Source organism: Lepidochelys kempii, chromosome 4, assembly GCF_965140285.1.
Source record: "Lepidochelys kempii isolate rLepKem1 chromosome 4, rLepKem1.hap1, whole genome shotgun sequence".
Classification (NCBI taxonomy): Eukaryota; Metazoa; Chordata; order Testudines; family Cheloniidae; genus Lepidochelys; species Lepidochelys kempii.
The window spans coordinates 52,259,423-52,277,873 of NC_136383.1; the positions used below are offsets into that span (position 1 = coordinate 52,259,423).

The 18,451-nt window shown below is 38.7% G+C and overlaps 1 protein-coding gene across 2 annotated transcripts in view; it reads right to left on the minus strand.

The window, feature by feature from the left end:
• The window catches only part of INPP4B (inositol polyphosphate-4-phosphatase type II B), a 481,293-nt gene that overhangs the window by 295,495 nt on the left and 167,347 nt on the right, over positions 1 to 18,451 (minus strand). The window contains exons 7-8 of one of the 2 annotated variants that reach the window (XM_073341212.1): positions 1,912 to 1,993; positions 1,139 to 1,217 (exon numbers count right to left, since the gene is read on the minus strand). The gene's annotated coding sequence lies outside the window, so the exon portion shown is untranslated. Of the gene's footprint in view, positions 1 to 1,138; positions 1,218 to 1,911; positions 1,994 to 18,451 lie in introns of those variants that run through there. The other variant, XM_073341215.1, reaches the window with a different exon arrangement.

Genomic DNA, 18,451 nt, shown 5'->3' on the forward strand with positions numbered 1-18,451 from the left:
TCTTTTCCGCAAAGATACAGGAGTAGGCAGGAGCTGGACGCACCCAATGCCAATGCATGGGGAAGGACTGGGCACACCTCCATGATGCAGGACATAAGGAGATGGGGAAAAATCAAGTTTCTCTGATGAGGGGAATAGGAAATTATGACCAGGAGAGAAGGGGGCCCAGCATCATTATCAAAGTCCTGGCATCAAAGGAGTTTTGTGCTAGAAGTATGAGGAGCTACTAACACAGAACTAGCTATAGTTATAGCCAATAAATATACAATTGGAAAAGTCAAATAATTCAGAGAGTTACATTAATCCTCTAGCTCCTACTGTTAAAATAAGTGAAAATAAGTAGCCTAAGAGTTCTTTTTGACTGATTCCTTCACACATGGTGCATGATACACAGTTTAATTCCAATCTTGAAGAGCCAGAATTAAACAGAGCTTCAGAAAAATAACCATGAAAGGACAGAAACCTTAATGAATCAGTTTTAAATTATTGACTTCTCAACTGCAACTGAACATTGAGAGTCATCTGAGAGAGCTATAGCAAAAAATAATCTGTTAATGTTTTTCTTGGAGTGGGTGGAAGGGAATTTGGTGCTTGTAAAAACCAGGGAACAATAGTAACAAGACTGCTAATATTAAATCGTAGATAGTGCCAGGAACTGAGCAGTCAAATGCTATTCAAGTTTCCTCCCATAGATTTGCTAATATACCACCATCCCAACTTTCTACACTCCTGCCAAACCAGTTCTGTGCTTTTCCTGAGAAGTGACTATCACTCATGCCCAATTGTGCCAGATGCTTTGTGGGATGCATGTTATAGACAGGTTTCAGAGTAGCAGCTGTGTTAGTCTGTATCTGCAAAAAGAAAAGGAAGCCTTGTGGCACCTTAGAGACGAACACATTTATTTGAGCATAAGCTTTCGTGAGCAGCTCACTTCATCGGATGCATTCAGTGGAAAATACAGACAGACGTCCACCAAAGATCACAATACTCATTACACTTGTGACACAAGATAGATTTAAAATTTTGAGCCGATACACCCCCAGATAAAAGGTTTGTGAACGAATTCCATTCCATCACCTGAGTTTCAGTACCCACCTTAAAATGGTTAGCGCTGTGGAAAAAATTGTTTGGTACTCACAAAAAATAAGAAATAATCCTAATGCATCGATCCAGTTAGGTACAGTCAACTTTCTTGCAGAACTCAGGGTCCATTAGAGCTAAATTAACACAGCAAATTGATATAAGGGGCTTTGAAACTTGGTTGTGATATCAGGCAAACTCCAAAACAAATAATTTCAAACACAATCATAGCTGATTGACAGCAATCTTGTAAGCCATTTCTACAGAACGAAGGTTTACATTTTAGCATTTACAATAAAAAATGCTGTCCGTATCAGATCCAAATGAAAAATCTTTACATTCAAATTCTTATTCAGATTTGCATGAAATAACTCATGTATATTTAGTTATTGTCCTTAACATCGATTCACTAAATAAATTAGCAGTACAGGGCAGAAGGCAAAAGTGTAAAGGAAAAAACATACTACATGAAAAATGGTCGTGATTAAGCACAGATGATGGGGGAGGGGGAAAATTGGAATGGCCGTGCACCAACTCTAGACCCATACTGTACATTATATTTAATGAACCAAAACATCAAACCCATATTTACTGTCAGAGGAGCTATAGTACATATGACTTTTCATCTAATTTTAGAAAAAGCAACTGCAGCCTTTTGAGATACTCTTTTCAGTCAACAGAATAAAGGCAGGGGCGGTTTAGCTGTATGTTTCTTTATCAGACAACAGGATACATTCAGTCTAAATGTTTAGCAATGTTTCAAGGATTTTTTAAATATTGATATAGTCACACAAAATGAATGTTAAATACGTTGTGTTGTGTTTTACTTACTGAGAACTACTGAAACATCCGTTTTATTTCTGAATTCCACAACACAGACTCACTCCAGAATAACGTCACAGACTTCAGAACTCTGTAAGGGACAAAGATGACAAAATGTTAGGATTTGCAACATTTGGGAAGTCCTTCTGTTAATATCTTCACAGCCAACATATCTGGCACATTGATGCAGCCTACAGCTACAAAAGAAACAAAGCCTAACAGTCTCTAGGCAAATGTATATGGCCATCCTTTAGTTACTGTTCTTAGTCATTCTGCTTCAGTTCAATGAACTAGAATGGGCAAAAATCACTAAAAAAGATCATACTAGAAAAAAAAGAAAAGAAAATGGAGTAGTCAGATTTCTCTTCTATGTGAATATAGCCAATATTTATGTGCAAACTAATTTGTAAACTGTCAGTTGATCCGTTTCCTTCCAACTTCTACCCCTAACTAATGCTATTTAATCACAACTTGTTAATCAGCTGAATAGATTGAAACTTACAATTCTATTAAAATCAGTAAACTGTTCAAGTGAGCAGAATTTAGCAGCAACACAATACATGATCTTGCAATAGAAATCTCCATTTAACCTCCTTTTGTAAAGGATTTCTTTGAGATCACTTGAAACCTTAGATTCTAACACTATATTCCATAACATATAACTCATGTAATAGTAAGTGATTTAGACCATTGTAGGGCACAAAACTGAAGTTACTGGGGTCATGTTCTTTTTTACCAGCTGCCTCCTTGTAAGGATACAGACATCCTCTTTCAGCTTAATAACGAGATTCATATTCAGAAAAGTACGGCTATTATCTCCCTCACATTTTATCTCCTCTTTTCTTGAAGTTCTTATCATCCATTCTTTATCCTCAACATCTGATAATATATAATCATTAGCGTACTGCTCTCTTATACATTTCCTTGTTACTATGATCCTGGTGTTTCACAGAGCCACTCCTCTCTTTCACTGAGCTTCAGAAGTGCATAAGTTAAATTTTCCATATATTCCAGTTACTTCTTTATCCAAGGAGATCCCAAGGACTGGAACATGCCTCATTTTCTACTAGTTTTCCCCAAAACGACAACTTTTAATTCCACATATTCACTATTTTACGAGATAACCTTGTACAATGCTTTTATATCTGTAACAGCTGATTCAAAACACAGGAGCTCTCTTTGCTGCTTCATTTTCTGGATTTATATTATGAGATTTGGCCAGTCAGGCTGATACTCAAACTGTCACTTCTTTTGCAGACAGATTCATATTTATCCTTAAACGTTTGGCCTGGTCCTGCATTCCTACACAAGATGAGCCTTTTTCCACATAACAGTGCCACTGACTTGCATGGAACTACATGCCTGAGTGAGGATTCTTTGTGGGAGAAAAGTTAGTAGAGTAAGGCCGAGTCTATACAATCTGCTTTTGAATGTAAGGCTTTAAACAACTCTTGCCAAAGTCCAGTAAATTCTTAATCGGAAGAGGAACAAGATAGAAACTTTCATTAAGTCTTAAGAGGTACTTTTAGTGGAAGACAACTATTTTGACATCTTGGACTTTTTTTTTTTTTTAAATATAGCAAATGTGGTAGTCAGTTTGACACCTTTTATGACAACACTAGAAAAAAATGAAACCCACTAGATTTACTGTAGGTGATAGAACATTAGAATAAAGTGAACTTGATACAGATCTTTATTAAAAAATGTGACAGATAAATTAGATCTCTCTGTTTTGGGTCAAAATTCAAAATTAATGGATCAAGAGAATGCAGTTGGTGTGATATACTATATACAGAAAGCATTCAGTATAGTGTATTGTTTGGAAAATTATTCCATTTGGCCTAGACAGGAGCACTGTCACTTGGATTGAAAACCAGCTAATGGACTGTAAAAAATAAGATTAATAGCAATATATTGAGTGAGGGGAGTGCTACAGAAGGTGCTTCAGAAATTGTGTTAGGCATGTTTTATTTAACTTTTTTTTTTAATTAATGAGGTGGAAGCCAGGGATAAACCAAATATTAATCAAATTCAGAGTTCTTGGAAGCCTCCTGTAAATCAAAGAAAAATGTAAAAGGATCTATGACTCAATCCAACTCTCACTGAAAGCAATGGGAAACTATGAGAGCCAGCCTGGAAAACTGCACACTTACACATTTTTGAGGAAAGCAATAGAATAAACAAAAAGAAAAGGAGTACTTGTGGCACCTTAGAGACTAACCAATTTATTTGAGCATAAGCTTTCGTGAGCTACAGCTCATATGCATCTGATGAAGTGAGCTGTAGCTCACGAAAGCTTATGCTCAAATAAATTGGTTAGTCTCTAAGGTGCCACAAGTACTCCTTTTCTTTTTGCGAATACAGACTAACACGGCTGTTACTCTGAAACCTGTTAGAATAAACAAAGAGATTTAATTAAAGAAACTAAGGGTATGGCTACACTGCAGCAAAAAAACAAAACAAAACACCACACCACAAAACACACCACACAGTGACAGCAAGTCTCAGAGCCCAGGTCAGCTGACTCTGGCTCCCATTCTGGTGCTAAAAATACCAACAGACATTCCTTCATGGGCTGGAGTCTGGGCTTTGAGCTCCACTCCTTTTGCTAAGTTTTAGAGCCTGAGCAGAACATCTCTACTGCTGTTTTAAGTCCCGTGGCGTGAGCCCAGCAAGCCTGAGTTGGTGGATCCCTGTTCTAAGACTCTGCCATGAGTTTGTTTAGGGTTTTTTGTTTCTGTTTTTTTTTTTTTTTGAAGTGTAGATATATCATTAGAGCTGTAATATTGATGTCTGATCCAACTATTTGGATTCTGATGTGGGCTGTGGACAATAGTCAACTTTTCCAGGCAATGCTCATTCCAGGAATGTGGAGGCAGATGCATTCTCAAGAGATGCTATCATTTGGGAAGACACAAAACTGCAAGAGTTTTGTTTCACAAAATAGTGGAAGCATGAGACAATTTAGAGGAAACGTATCTGTGAATAAGGGAAATCACTAGCTGTCAAAAATTGTGACCAGATTTCTGTGTCAAGAAGCATATAATTTGGCCTTTGAAGATTTGTATACACACTGCAAAATGCTCTGAGACGCTATTCATTCTTGAAATATGAAGAGACAAGTTTAGCATTTTGCAGCTCTAACCTATGGTATGAGCAAATGCTAGAGAGAAAGAAAAATTCAATTCAACCCAAAGACATATATACACATTTCCACAGGACTACTGCATGGAAAAGTAAACATTCTCAGAAACTAGAGAAACTCTTGAAAAAGTAAAACTGTACAAGTTCAAATTTTTAAAGTAAAAAAAATACAAAAATATATAACATAGTAATAAGTCTCTGGACAGAAAGTGAAAGGAAAACTAAATAAGAAAAAAGAAATCAAAAATAAGAGGCAGCACTTGGTGGTGGCGGTGGTGCAGGGAGATGCCCTTGAGGCATTTCATACCCATCAGTAGTCGCGACCAAAACTATAAAGGATGAGGACCTAAAACCTCGGCTTTGGGTCTCAACTACGTTGCACCTTGTGCAAACATTTACACTTGTGCAAAGTGGGTGTAAAATGCTATCACTTGTGTGAATAGATGAAGAATTCTGATTTGGTTGCTTTATACCCACAGAATACACGTGTAAATGACTGCACAAATTGTAAGTTACTGGAAAAAACAGGAACTTTGTTTACAGGCTGTACTAATCCTTTTAGCACTAATGATTTGATTAGTGGTGAAGCTAGACAGGCAGCTTGAGGTGAGATTTAAGCACAGGATTGCAACTGAAACCAACACTAATGTTAAAGGGAGAAAGGGCTTTCTGTCTACTGAAAAAGATTTTGCAGCAGATAAGAAAAAACAGTTCTACAACACAAAGTTTCGAGTTTATAAATCACATAAAACAAGCAGCTTTGGTTATGCTTTCTGCTTTCTGAAGTGTAATTGAACACTGAAATCTTTGTTTCAATTCCATTTCTAAAGCAGTTATTATTACTGAACATTTCTATTGTAGTACAACTTCTAGGCCTCAATCACACTGGGTCACCACTGTGCGGAGCACTGTAAACATTTACAGTAAATAAATAACAGTCCCCGAAAAGCTTTAGATTCATAGATTTTTAAGGCCAGTAGGGATCATCATGACCTCCTGCACATTGCAGGTCAAAGAACTTCATCCACCCACTCTTATAATAGACACATAATCTTTGGCTGACTTACCTAAGCCCTCAAATCGTGATTTAAAGACTTCAAGTTACAGAGAATCCACCGTTTACACTTGTTTACTGCTATGGTGATGACATATGATTAAACAATGGAGAAAAAACAATGAATCAGGACTCGTATTTGTGAGAAACATAACTAACTTTCATAAATACCATAGTAATTTGTTGATACTGCCCATTTTTTGTGACGGTTTTGCAGAGGTTTCTTTCTCCTCACTTACGTGTTAGGCTCTACAAGCTTAACATGGTTACTACTTAACCCATGAACTGCCCACGTAGGTGCCTGATTAATACAGAATTAAGGCAGTGAGGAATCAGTCCCATATGTGCTTAGTGTCCCCCACATTATGGGTCTCTAATCCAAAATGGGCTTTTCAGTCTGTTATTAACAGACATTATATAATAGTAACCATGATTAGACTAAGTAAGGAACACCTTTCTGACCCATTGTTCTTAATTGTGACTTTACAAATACAAAATAAACATAACTCAACATTGCAATATACCTGAACATAACAAAATTCTGTAGAAGCAATTTCCGTTCTAACATGTTCTCTCAACAAATATGTTCTTTAAAAATTACATCAGATGAATAATATAGGCTCCAGATTACATCTGTCACTGATGATAATGTAAGATTTATGCATCCTTAATCTATTTATATGGTAGGCTTATAAGCCCCAATTCCTCCAGGTACTTAAAAAAAATACATATGATGCCTCTGAGTGTTCAGTTTTACATTTCAACAGGACTAAGCTCAAATGCATTTAAACACACACATTGCCCAACAACATCCTACCAGCTGAAAAATCTGTGGAGGTTCAAGCATGTAAGCTAAGACTGGTTGCATTTTATCCAACTTGGGTCCAGAAACGTTTGGCTAGCATTCAGTTAACTGTGATCATTTTTTGCTTATCTTCCCCCCTATAAAATACCAATGGGAAACATGGAAAACTTGTAGATCTGACAATTCACTAGACTTGAGCCTACTCCCCGAACCCTAGATCTGCACAAAGTGGGACCCCTCCATATGGAAGCAGGGAACAGAAGTATCTCGTGTCGCTTACCTTCTGGGGATCCATGAATTTGGAAGATCCCGGACTGAGGAATGGTGCACTATGCACATCTTCCTCCTTCCCCAACATCTCCCAGAGAATCCAATGAAAAGGTAATACAGCGGCTGGAGGCTGTATAATTTCCAGAGCAACTCTGTGCTGTGGAAACATCAAGCTGTATACCTTTTCAGTATCAGCTTATGGGGATGATTGGGGATAGATAACCCATCTTTGGAGGCAGCAGCCAGTGGGAGATGCCATATACTCATGCCCCCTCAGAGATAAGTCAGGTCAGAACCACAGAACCCTAGCTTCCAGTGGATCTGGGATGATCACATACTATGGGGGGAAAAAAACACTGATTGTTCCCATATTATGGAGGACAAATATTCCTCCTCTCCTCCCATTGCCATATCATTCACTTTGGGGAAATCCTACCCCCACAAGGCTCCATGTATCGTCTTCCTGCCCTGGGTGTCCACATATATGGACCAACAACAATCTAGCCCTTATTAAAACACATACACTGACCAAATTCTCTTCTTTGCTGTTGTCCATTTGTGCTGCTCTAGAAGCAATAAAGGGTCTAGAAAGTCAGCAGATCTCCCCAGCTGAGAATTCCCTTGGAAGAGTGTAAAAATGGTGGAAGATCACCAAGAATCAGGCCTATTATATAGAAAAGGTATAATTTATTAGCCTAACTGGCAATCAGAAATAGTTCGTACCAGTATAATCAATATGAGCAACTTACCTTTTTTTGTTTCTAACTCAACTTTATGTATTTAAAAATGTCAATTGTACTGCTGGGCCCTATTTACTAAGATTCATGGCCTTGATATTTGGATTTTTATAGGAAAAGAAGTATACATCAATCAGTACTGAAGAGGTATCAAATAATTATACAACAAAAACTTCCCATCAGTGAGGTTTGTTTTAAAAAGAAGCACAGGCTGACAGTTCAGTTGGTGTATGGGATGAACTATAAACCCAGGAAACCGAGGTTCAGGATAATTCAAGCATTTTTTAGGAAAGTGAGGGCTGTAGCATTGTAAAAGTTCTATTCTCAGTCTCCTTTGAGATATTAATGCAATTTGCTGCACTCTAACACCCTAGAAGCCAGCATGAAACAACATTGCCACCGTAAAGGAGTATGCTTGGCCTTCAAAGCTTCAAGATTAAGCATGGTGGATGATCCGAGAATACGCAGTTACTGTTTGTATACAAGTATATGGAGAGGAGGAGGAGGAGAAAGGGAGGCAGGAAAAGAGTCTAGAGAGAAGGGAAGGCTGTATGGGTAGACACATACTTTTTGTGGCATTACCCTATGCCATCTTAGTTACCATAATAATAAGATGACTTATGCCCGGCCCTCACATGCCCTGTTGGAAAACTGAAGGCAAAGACAGAGCTTCAGGACCACCATTACTGCATGACTTTTGTAATTCAGATGATATTCTCTATCTGGTACATAAAAAGAATGATCAATTTATTTACAAATGACAAAAATTGTAATTAAGAGACACATTATGCATGTCTGATAGAGACCAAGTTCCTTTATGAGTGTTGGAAGGGGCCCACAAGTATTATCTTGGTTTAATTACATAACCAGCTTGTTTGATGAGAGTTCTTTTATTTATTTTTTTATTTCTTTGTGCTTGATTGTGATTTCACACCAGGGTAACTCCATAGACTTCACTAGAGTTGCATATGATTTATGCCAGTTTAAATAAGATCAGAATCAGGCTTACAGAAGGTGTTGGCATCCAAAGTGATACTATTTGTACCCTAATGTAACTACTATGGAAACTAATCAGTGGTTCATTGTATCAACACAGATCCCATACAACCGGTTGGTCTTGTTCTACTTTATCATGTAGGAAGGAAGCAATCCTTTCTAAGAAGGGTAAATCCTGATGGTAGCTGAAAAGTCAGGCTTGCAGAGTCAGGAAATTTTTTTAAAATGCTGTTTTGGAGACTGAATTAAATGATTTGTATGTCTGAATTATGATACTATTCTGGCACCTGATGGGATTAACAAAATTGCGTATGCAGGTTAGGTGCCTAACTACCATGAAAGTCAATTAAAAGTAGGCATCTAAATCACTTAGCTGCTCCTGAAAATCCTAACAGGTGTCTATCTGCATCTTTAGGCACCTTTGCAAATCTGACACAGAGATCACAATCCGTTCCAAACCATTCCCCCAGAAGTGAACTTCCAAAAAGAGGGATAGGACACCTTGTAGTGATGAAATTGCTGCTGCTCATCATACTGTGTCTATAAATAGAAAAGTTCAGTCTACGGCGTTGTCAGGCTGGCACCTTTCACAAGCACAAAATTTGCTTTAAAAATATCCTGTAAAAACTGGACTGAATCCATCCATTCAAAAATGAATATGCCTAAATGTTGTATCAACCAGGCAAGGTTCTAACAAGCTTCAACAGGACTTTATTTTCAAAGTGGAAACCTCTTTACCAAGCTGCTGCTGCACCCTCTGTAGCTTTCTCCCAGCCTCTCAACTCCTCACCCCTCCTTCCTGTTTCCTGTCCTTTCAGACTCCCAACAGCCAGTGCTCCCAATTCTAATAATTACGAGCAACATCTAAACACCACACTAAAATAATAAAGAGCAAAACAGATTGTTCTGCTTTTTAAAATGTCATGCAATAATTTGTTTGTACTATAAGAAAGCATGTAAATTGTTTCAGAATAGCAGCCGTGTTAGTCTATATCCGCAAAAAGAACAGGAGTACTTGTGGTACCTTAGAGACTAACAAATTTATTAGAGCATAAGCTTTCATGAGCTACAGCCCACTTCATTGGATGCATAGAATGGAACATATAGTAAGAAGATTATACACACACATATAGAGAAGGTGGAAGTTGCCATACAAACTGTAAAAATCTCTACCTAATCTTCTGTGAACAGCATTCAATGTATCAAAGACACATTTCACTCTTTAACAAACTGGTGGTCTTTAGTACCTTATATCCTTGTGTTAACCTATCCACACTTTGAGTTGGTATCCTGAGTACTTTACACCTTTTTGACCCAAACTATATGGCAAGGGAGAGTATCCTATCAGAGGATCTGATGAAGTGGTTTAATTAATCTAGAGGGGGAGTGAACTGCTAGTTTGCTACAATCTCCTTTACAGACTGTCAGCTCACTGAAGGATACTCAGTCATTTTATTCAGACAATGCCCTAACCACTATGATTAATCCATCACACAATGCCACCAGATACCAATATCATGCTGACAACATAATATCGGTCATCTACATCCATTTTAGAAGACATTGTTGAATTGCAATGTCACTGAAGAAATCTTGCAAAACGGACAAGTACCCTTTTATAGACTATTACCTTTAACAAATGTGAATATTTTGCATTAGTAATTCTCTTTTCATTTACAAAAAGCAGTAGTAATAAAAAATAATCTACAAACATCAAGTCTGTTAATTCATACCTCATATTTTCTCATTTTATTATACATAAGCATAATTAAAGGGAAAACTAAACTCGTTCTATATTTTACACGTAGTTTGAAAAGCCATCTCAAATTACAATACCTACCTACAGATACTTATATACAGTTCAAATGCAAATTAGTTCACTTTTAATTAGTTCTATTTTGGTGCGAGTCTCTAGTATCCTATCATAAAATATACCTTGAATAACATACTATTAAAACCATGGCTTATCTTAAGTCTCTTCCTCCACTTCTTGGATGTCATTTTAAAAAAAAAAATGGTCTTATTTATTCCTGGCACAGTGCCTGACATATCACAGTTTCCTTCAGAGACTGATTTAAAAACCAAGAATTAAATATTAAAGTTATATTTTAAATAAAGTGTTAAGACCTTAATTACAGCTATTATGAGATTAAGCCATACTAGATAAGCGTAGGACGTTCATTACCTGAAAAATGTTGCTATGAGGCATTGTGCCTTTTGAATAGGACTGTCAAGCGATTAAAAATTAATTGCGATTAATCGCACTGCTAAAGAATAATAGAATACCATTTATTTAAATATTTTTGGATGTTTTCTACACTTTCAAATATATTGATTTCAATTACAACACAGAATACAAAGTATACATGGCTCACTTTATATTATTTTTATTACAAATATTTGCAAAGTAAAAAACAAAAGAAATAGTATTTTTCAATTCACCTAATGCAAATAATGTAGTGCAATCTTTTTATCATGAAAGTTGAACTTACAAATGTAGAATTATGTACAAAAACTAACTGCACTCAAAAATAAAACAATGTAAAACTTTAGAGCCTACAGGTTCACTCAGCCCTACTTCTTGTTCAGCCAATCGCTCAAACAAGTTTATTTATATTTGCAGGCGATAATGCTGCCCACTTCTTGTTTACAATGTCACTTGAGAGTGAGAATTGGCGTTTTCATGGCACCGTTGTAGTAGCTGATGTCACAAGATATTTATGTGCCAGATGCACTAAAGATTCATATGTCTCTTTATGCTTCAACCCGCATTTCAGAGGACATGCATCCATGCTGATGATGGGTTCTGCTCAATAATGATCCAAAGCAGTGTGGACCCGACGCAGGTTCGTTTTCATCGTCTGAGTCAGATGCCACCAGCAGAAGGTTGATTTTCGTTTTTGGTGGTTTGGTTCTGTAGTTTCCACATCACAGTATTGCTCTTTTAAGACTTCTGAAAGCATGCGCCACACCTCGTCCCTCTCAGATTTTGGAAGGCAATTCAGGTTCTTAAACCTTGGGTCGAGTGCTGTGGCTATCTATAAATCTCACATTGGTACCTTCTTAACATTTGTAAAATCTGCAGTGAAAGTGTTCTTAAAATGGACACGTCTTGGTTCGTCATCCGAGATTGCTATAACATGAAATATGTGGCAGAACGTGGGTACAACAGAACAGGAGGCATACAATTCTCCCCCAAGGAGTTCAGTCACAAATTTAATTAACACTTTTTTTGTTCTTTACATGTCGTCAGCATGGAAGCATGTCCTCTGGAATGATGGGTGAAGCATGAAGGGGCATACGGATGTTTAGCATATTTAGCACGTAAATACTTTGCAATGCTGGCTACAAAAGTGCCATGAAAATACCTGTTCTCACTTTCAGTTGACATTGTAAATAAGAAGTGGGCATTATGTCCCATAAATGTAAACAAACTTGTTTGTCTTAGCAATTGGCTGAACAAGAAGTAAGACTGAGTGGACTTTTAAGCTCTAAAGTTTTACATTGTTTTGTTTTTTGAGTGCAGTTATGTAACAAAAAAACCTACATTTGTAAGTTGCACTTTCACGATGAAGAGATTGCACTACAGTACTCATATGAGGTGAATTCTAAAATACTATTTCTTTTGTTTATCATTTTTACAGTGCAAATATTTGTAATAAAAATAATATAAAGTGAGTACTGTACTTTGTATTCTGTAACTGAAATCAACATATCTGAAAATGTAGAAAAACATCCAGAAATATTTAATACATTTCATTTGGTATTTTATTGTTTAACAGTGCAACTCCAGATGCTGGAGTCACATTATTTCATGAGACTCTCAGCTTTTCTTTTTTTTTTTTCCCCCTTTTTCTTTTTACCCATGTTTCCAGCTTTCCTGGGTGCAGAGAAAAGACTCAGAATCGTAAAAGCCCCACAAATATTGTGTTTTTTTTAAACCTCCTGGTTTTAAGCCACTCTCTTTATTTGGGCGGGGATGGAAGGGACACAGGACTTTTGAATGCTTGAGGTTTTCATAACGGCATCTGTTTAACAGATGATGATATAGCCATGTTGGTCCCAGAAGAGACAAGGTGGGTGAGGTAAAGTCTTCTATTGGACCAATTTCTGTGGGTGAGAGGGACAAGCTTTTGAGCTCCGTGTAAGCCTACAGAAGTTGGATCCAATAAACACATCCACCTTGTCTTTTTGTTTAAGAGATGCAGCCAAAACTCTCACAGCACAACTAATCCAACACAGCCTGAATTTCCAGTGATGACTAAACCTACCCATTTTTGAGGGGGAAAACCCCAAGGACAAAAGTGGTAGAAACACCACTGGCCAATCCCTGGGGACAAACTCTCCCCAGAGTGCAGTATGCCTCACTGATGCAGGAAGGTGCATGTTTTTCAACAGGGTTTAATCTAGATTATCATGGGGTGGGGAGAGGGGTGTTTTATTTTCCTTTAGGAAAACATATTATGGTTTTAACAAGACATTTGGAACAGATTAAGGTTTAACTGTTTCATTGGTACAATTGTCTGCAGCAGAACATGGTGGTGTGTTTTCACAGGCCTACATTCAATTGCACACTATGAACACTAATGGGACACTATCTTGACATTTTACACGTCTAGAAGGTAACATTTACTACCAGCACATGTTCCTTTAAATATTATTCACTTCAGCTTCGAATAAACAAAACATGAAGCATTTATTGTGATTCCCCCAACTAAACTAAGCCCGACACTACATAGCTCACACTCTGACCACTGGTGAATGGCTAAATATCAACTATAGCAAGTCTCAGAGTAGCAGCCGTGTTAGGATTTGCCCCACCTGGGTGGAGTACGGGAACGGCCCCATCTCTGGGGGCTCCGGGACTTGCCTCTCCACGGGGGCTCCAGGTTCGGGACCGGCGGCAGGAACGGCCCCCCCGGCGGGGCGGGGTGCGGGAACGCCCCCTGCGGGAAGGCGGCATCCGCGAGCGTGACTTGGCGTCTCTCTTTGAGAGGGAGCGGGGTTTGGCGCTCTTCGCTGGAGTGCCAGATCGCTCACGCTGGGACGAGGGAGCAAGTCTGTAAACTGAATATTTAGCAATAGGAGTTTAATTGGGCCTGGATGGCTGAACAAAGTGGGATCTATCATTCAGCTCCCTGGAATTTCCCTAATGTGATAATGTTTGAACCCCACATCCAACCAATCACAACATTTAAGGAAATGTTTTAGGCATTAGCGGCCAGAACCATATTGATTTTGGCAAAATTCAGACAAAAATGAAAGGGGGAGACCGGAGGGAGAGGGACAGAGCCCCTGGCATGAGTTAGGGAGTGAGGGGATTGCAGGGAGTCCCTGGAATAGAGGAGGATGGGAGGGTGGCATACAAGAAGCTTGTAGGGGGAATGGAGAATGCTGGGAGCCCCTAATATGTGCCAGGCACTCGGGCTCTAGAAGGAACAAAATGTATGATTCTCTAGTAGGCACAGCCTGAGTTAGCGTAGTACTGAGTCATTGCTTCCAGAACAGCTTGGTGCACAAGGGAAGGGTACCTGCCACTACACTCCTTAAGGGTGCAAAATGCACACTCCTCCACAGCTGGCTATTGCTGCATGGTGTGGAGGGGAGAAGGGCCAGAGCCTTGATTATGACACTGACTCACTCCTTTCGGGGTGGGAACCCCATGCCATTTGTGGCCATTTTCCACACTGGGGAGCAAGGAGATTCTACCTCTTCTCTTCCCACTTTAGGCTTGAAAACCTGTGATTAATTTCCCCAAGATTTTTAATTCCACCACAAGTTACTTTTAGGCAGGAAAGTGGTTCCATAGAAAAAATAAGTGATCTTTCAAGTAGACAGCAAAACAAAGAACAACGCTCTGGACAGAGAGAGCAAGGGAGTGGAGGTAAAGTAAAAGTCCAATGGCTGCATGATGAATTTTTTCAGGTAAATATTCTTCAGTGCAAAGCACTGTGATTTAACTAAAGATTAACCTATTCATCTCATCCACTCCCACTCATTCAGCAAAGTTGTCTCTTATTGCTTCATTACATATTCAACATTTTGAATGGTAATCACATAGAGGGATTACATGTAACGAGCTTTTTTTAAAAATCATCACCACTTCTTTATGTTCAAGTGCATCCAAAATGTAGAACTTCAATGTCCCCAGAAATGCATCCTTTTATGAGAAATACACGTTATAGAAGTCAGAGTTTTGGACTAAGTAAGGCTTCAGGATTTGATCCAAGATTCTTCTCTTTCTGCCAGCCATTGACAGCAATCTAATACAACAAACCAAAAATAAACCATCTAGAATTTTATGAGGATATAACATCATAAGAGGCTCCAGCTGTCAATAGTTTTTCAGATGAGTGACTTAGTGATTCCATGTGTGTCACCAATGCACAATAAACATAAATCTTCTTTTTGAATAAACCAGGTGGTACCACCTTTATTTCTTTATATTAACAGACAGATGCCAAAAAAGTCTCCGAGCTACATATTTATTATAACTTTTTTAAAGTCAGTTATTTTCCTTACAATGCTTCTTGGTCACATACTTATCCCAATCACAAGACTGAATTATAATACTCAAACTGACCGTATCCTAAATGTAGACAGATATAAGGCATTACTGCAGGCTCTATGTTATTAAAATCTTGTAATATAATCTGGTGGGTTAGATGACGTTATAACCTGCATGAGTATTACGATCTCATACACCCACCAGTAACTGACTATTGTAAGCAACACAGAGCTAGCAGCTGCTCTGTATGTATACAGAATTTTTATTTTTTACTACAGCACTTTGTAGCGTTTATAATATTTTTTCAAAAAACTATTATAGGTAATATCATGAGATCATTTTATTAGCTAAGTAGTCATTAATAGTGAGTTAATATCCCAACTGTATCATATTACAACAGCTGGCTACTGAATTTAAGTTAACTAGCTGTCAAACTCCCCCAGCCTCTGCTTGCTACAATGCTACGGTAGTACTGTCTATTTCTTGAATATTATATTGAGTTTCCTCAAAATGGATCATAACAACATTATACATTCCTGTGTTTGAGACTCTAATTAACAGTACAAACAACAACATGCAAGATTTCTTTCTTTAAAGATCATGATCCTTACCAAAGCTCTAGTTTACATAAAAGATACACCAATAAAGAACTGTGGAAGGATAAAATACCACATTTTACATAACGAAACAGAGCAGAAGATACAGCTATATAAATTAACTACAGTGTCAAAGATTTGCTTTGTAAACTGTTTTAAGGTGCCTTAAAAGGGACACCATCAGCTTGAAATCAGACAATTTTTAAAAATGAGTTAAAAGGAGCTTAAGATACTACACATGCTTCTGACAATATCTGTGTTTTTATAATCACATTTTCCTATTCTTTATTTTTCTCCTATACTGCTATGTAAAATCCACAGAAACAGGGGAAACTGATTACACAGGGGAAACAATGAAATAACTGTGCATGAAGTGCTGTCACATGCTCACAGTAAACAAATTGAAAAATACATAAAAGTATTGTTTTGCCACTCACCTCTTTCAGTTGTAAAAAAATTCATGTAAAAAAATCTATGTAAAAAATTCAAATTGACAGTGTCCCTTTAAGTATGAAAGGCTCTAAGGTATATACAGTAAACAGAATCAGTTACATAATCATCTACAATGTAGGCTTGAAACTGAAAGAATTCTATTTTCAGGGATGATGTGGATTATTCATTTGCTTAAATGGTGTACATAGCCACTACTGACGAAGTACAAATTGTCATTCAAGTGCATTTTGAATATGAACATTTTGATTGTCCAAACACCACCAATGCAGCAAAAACAAAATATTAAAAATAAAATATATTAAAGTATTAAAAATGGAATATTTCAAGTAAAGGACAGAACCAAATGAATTCCTCTTATTGTTCACACAAGTAGTGGGAAGATGCACAAAGTACCTTCATGGAAGTATGGCCTCTATTCTAATTATAAGGAGTACTTGTGGCACCTTAGAGACTAACCAATTTATCTGAGCATAAGCTTTCGTGAACTACAGCTCACAAAAGTGAGCTGTAGTTCACGAAAGCTTATGCTCAGATAAATTGGTTAGTCTCTAAGGTGCCACAAGTACTCCTTTTCTTTTTTGCGAATACAGACTAACACGGCTGCTACTCTGAAACCTATTCTAATTATGATTTTATGGACCATACATCCTTTTGTGCAACACACTGCGAAGATCAGCAGGAGCCTTTGCCCTCTTAATACTGTAACACTACTGTGTTTACATAACTATAGCCAAAGATATGTCAGTTTCAATGCTACACCTGTTTTTTCAGAGGTTTATAAAATCAATCATAAAAATTCACTGAAGACAGAAACAGAAAGCCTCAGACAAGAAGCAATTTAAACAAAAACAAGTGCAAAAAGAAAATGATTTGGCCATTTTAAATTAGAAACTAAAACAGAATACATATGCAATATAAATGTAAATGGAGCCAATCCCGGTCACTACAGTCATGGGAGTGGCCCTGTAAACTTCAGCTGGGTTACCACCGTGATGCTGGCAGACCACGTCATGCTATAGCAGGGGCGGACAACCTGCCCGCTTCTTGCCCCCAGATGGCCCCCCCGGGACTCCTGCCCCATCCAACCACCCCTGTTCCCTGTCCCCTGATGGCCCCCCGGGACCCCAGCCCCATCCATCCCTCCCTGACTGACCCCCATCCAACCCCTCCTCTCATTCCTGATTGCCTCCCCAGAACCCCTGTCCCATCCAACCCCCCCTCTCCTTCCTGACTGCCCCCCACGGGACCTCTGCCCCATTCAACCCCTCTGTTCCCCGCCCTCTAACTGCCCCGGCCCCTATCCACACCCTTGCCCCCTGACCATCACCCCAAACTCCCCTGCCCTCTATCCAACCCACCCTGCTCCCTGCCCCCTTACTAGGACAGGCAGCCACACTGCCCGGCTGGAGCCAGCCACGCCCCCATGCAGCACAGAGCATCGGGTCAGGCTGCGGCTGTACAGCTGCACTGCCTGGCAAGAGCTCACAGCCTGGCCGCCCAGAGCATTGCGCCAGCCGCGCAGTGAGCTGAGGCTGTGGGGGAGGGGGAACAGCAGGGGACGGGCCAGGGGCGAGCCTCCCGGGCCAGGAACTCAGGGGCCAGACAGGAGGGTCCTGTGGGCCGCATGTGGCCCACAGGCCATAGTTTGCCCACCTCTGTGCTAGAGTGTATTCAGATCAATTCACTTGTGTATTAGTATAGATCAAAATGAGTGTAAATGTGAAAGTGTATTCAGGTGTGTCAACTTCATGGAAACTAGTGGAATGTTCCTGGAATTGTTTTAACTTATCTGTTCCTGTTATAACGTAATAACAAACATTTATGTTGTGTATACCCCTATAACAAATAACTCATCAAAGAAATCTTTTGAAGTGCCATTGAAGGACTTTAACAGAAAATGCTAATTTCAAAGCAAGTGGTGATTGTGTGTGATGATGGAGGACAAAGATTCTAAGTGCATTTCTCACTCACTGTCCTCAAAGAAAA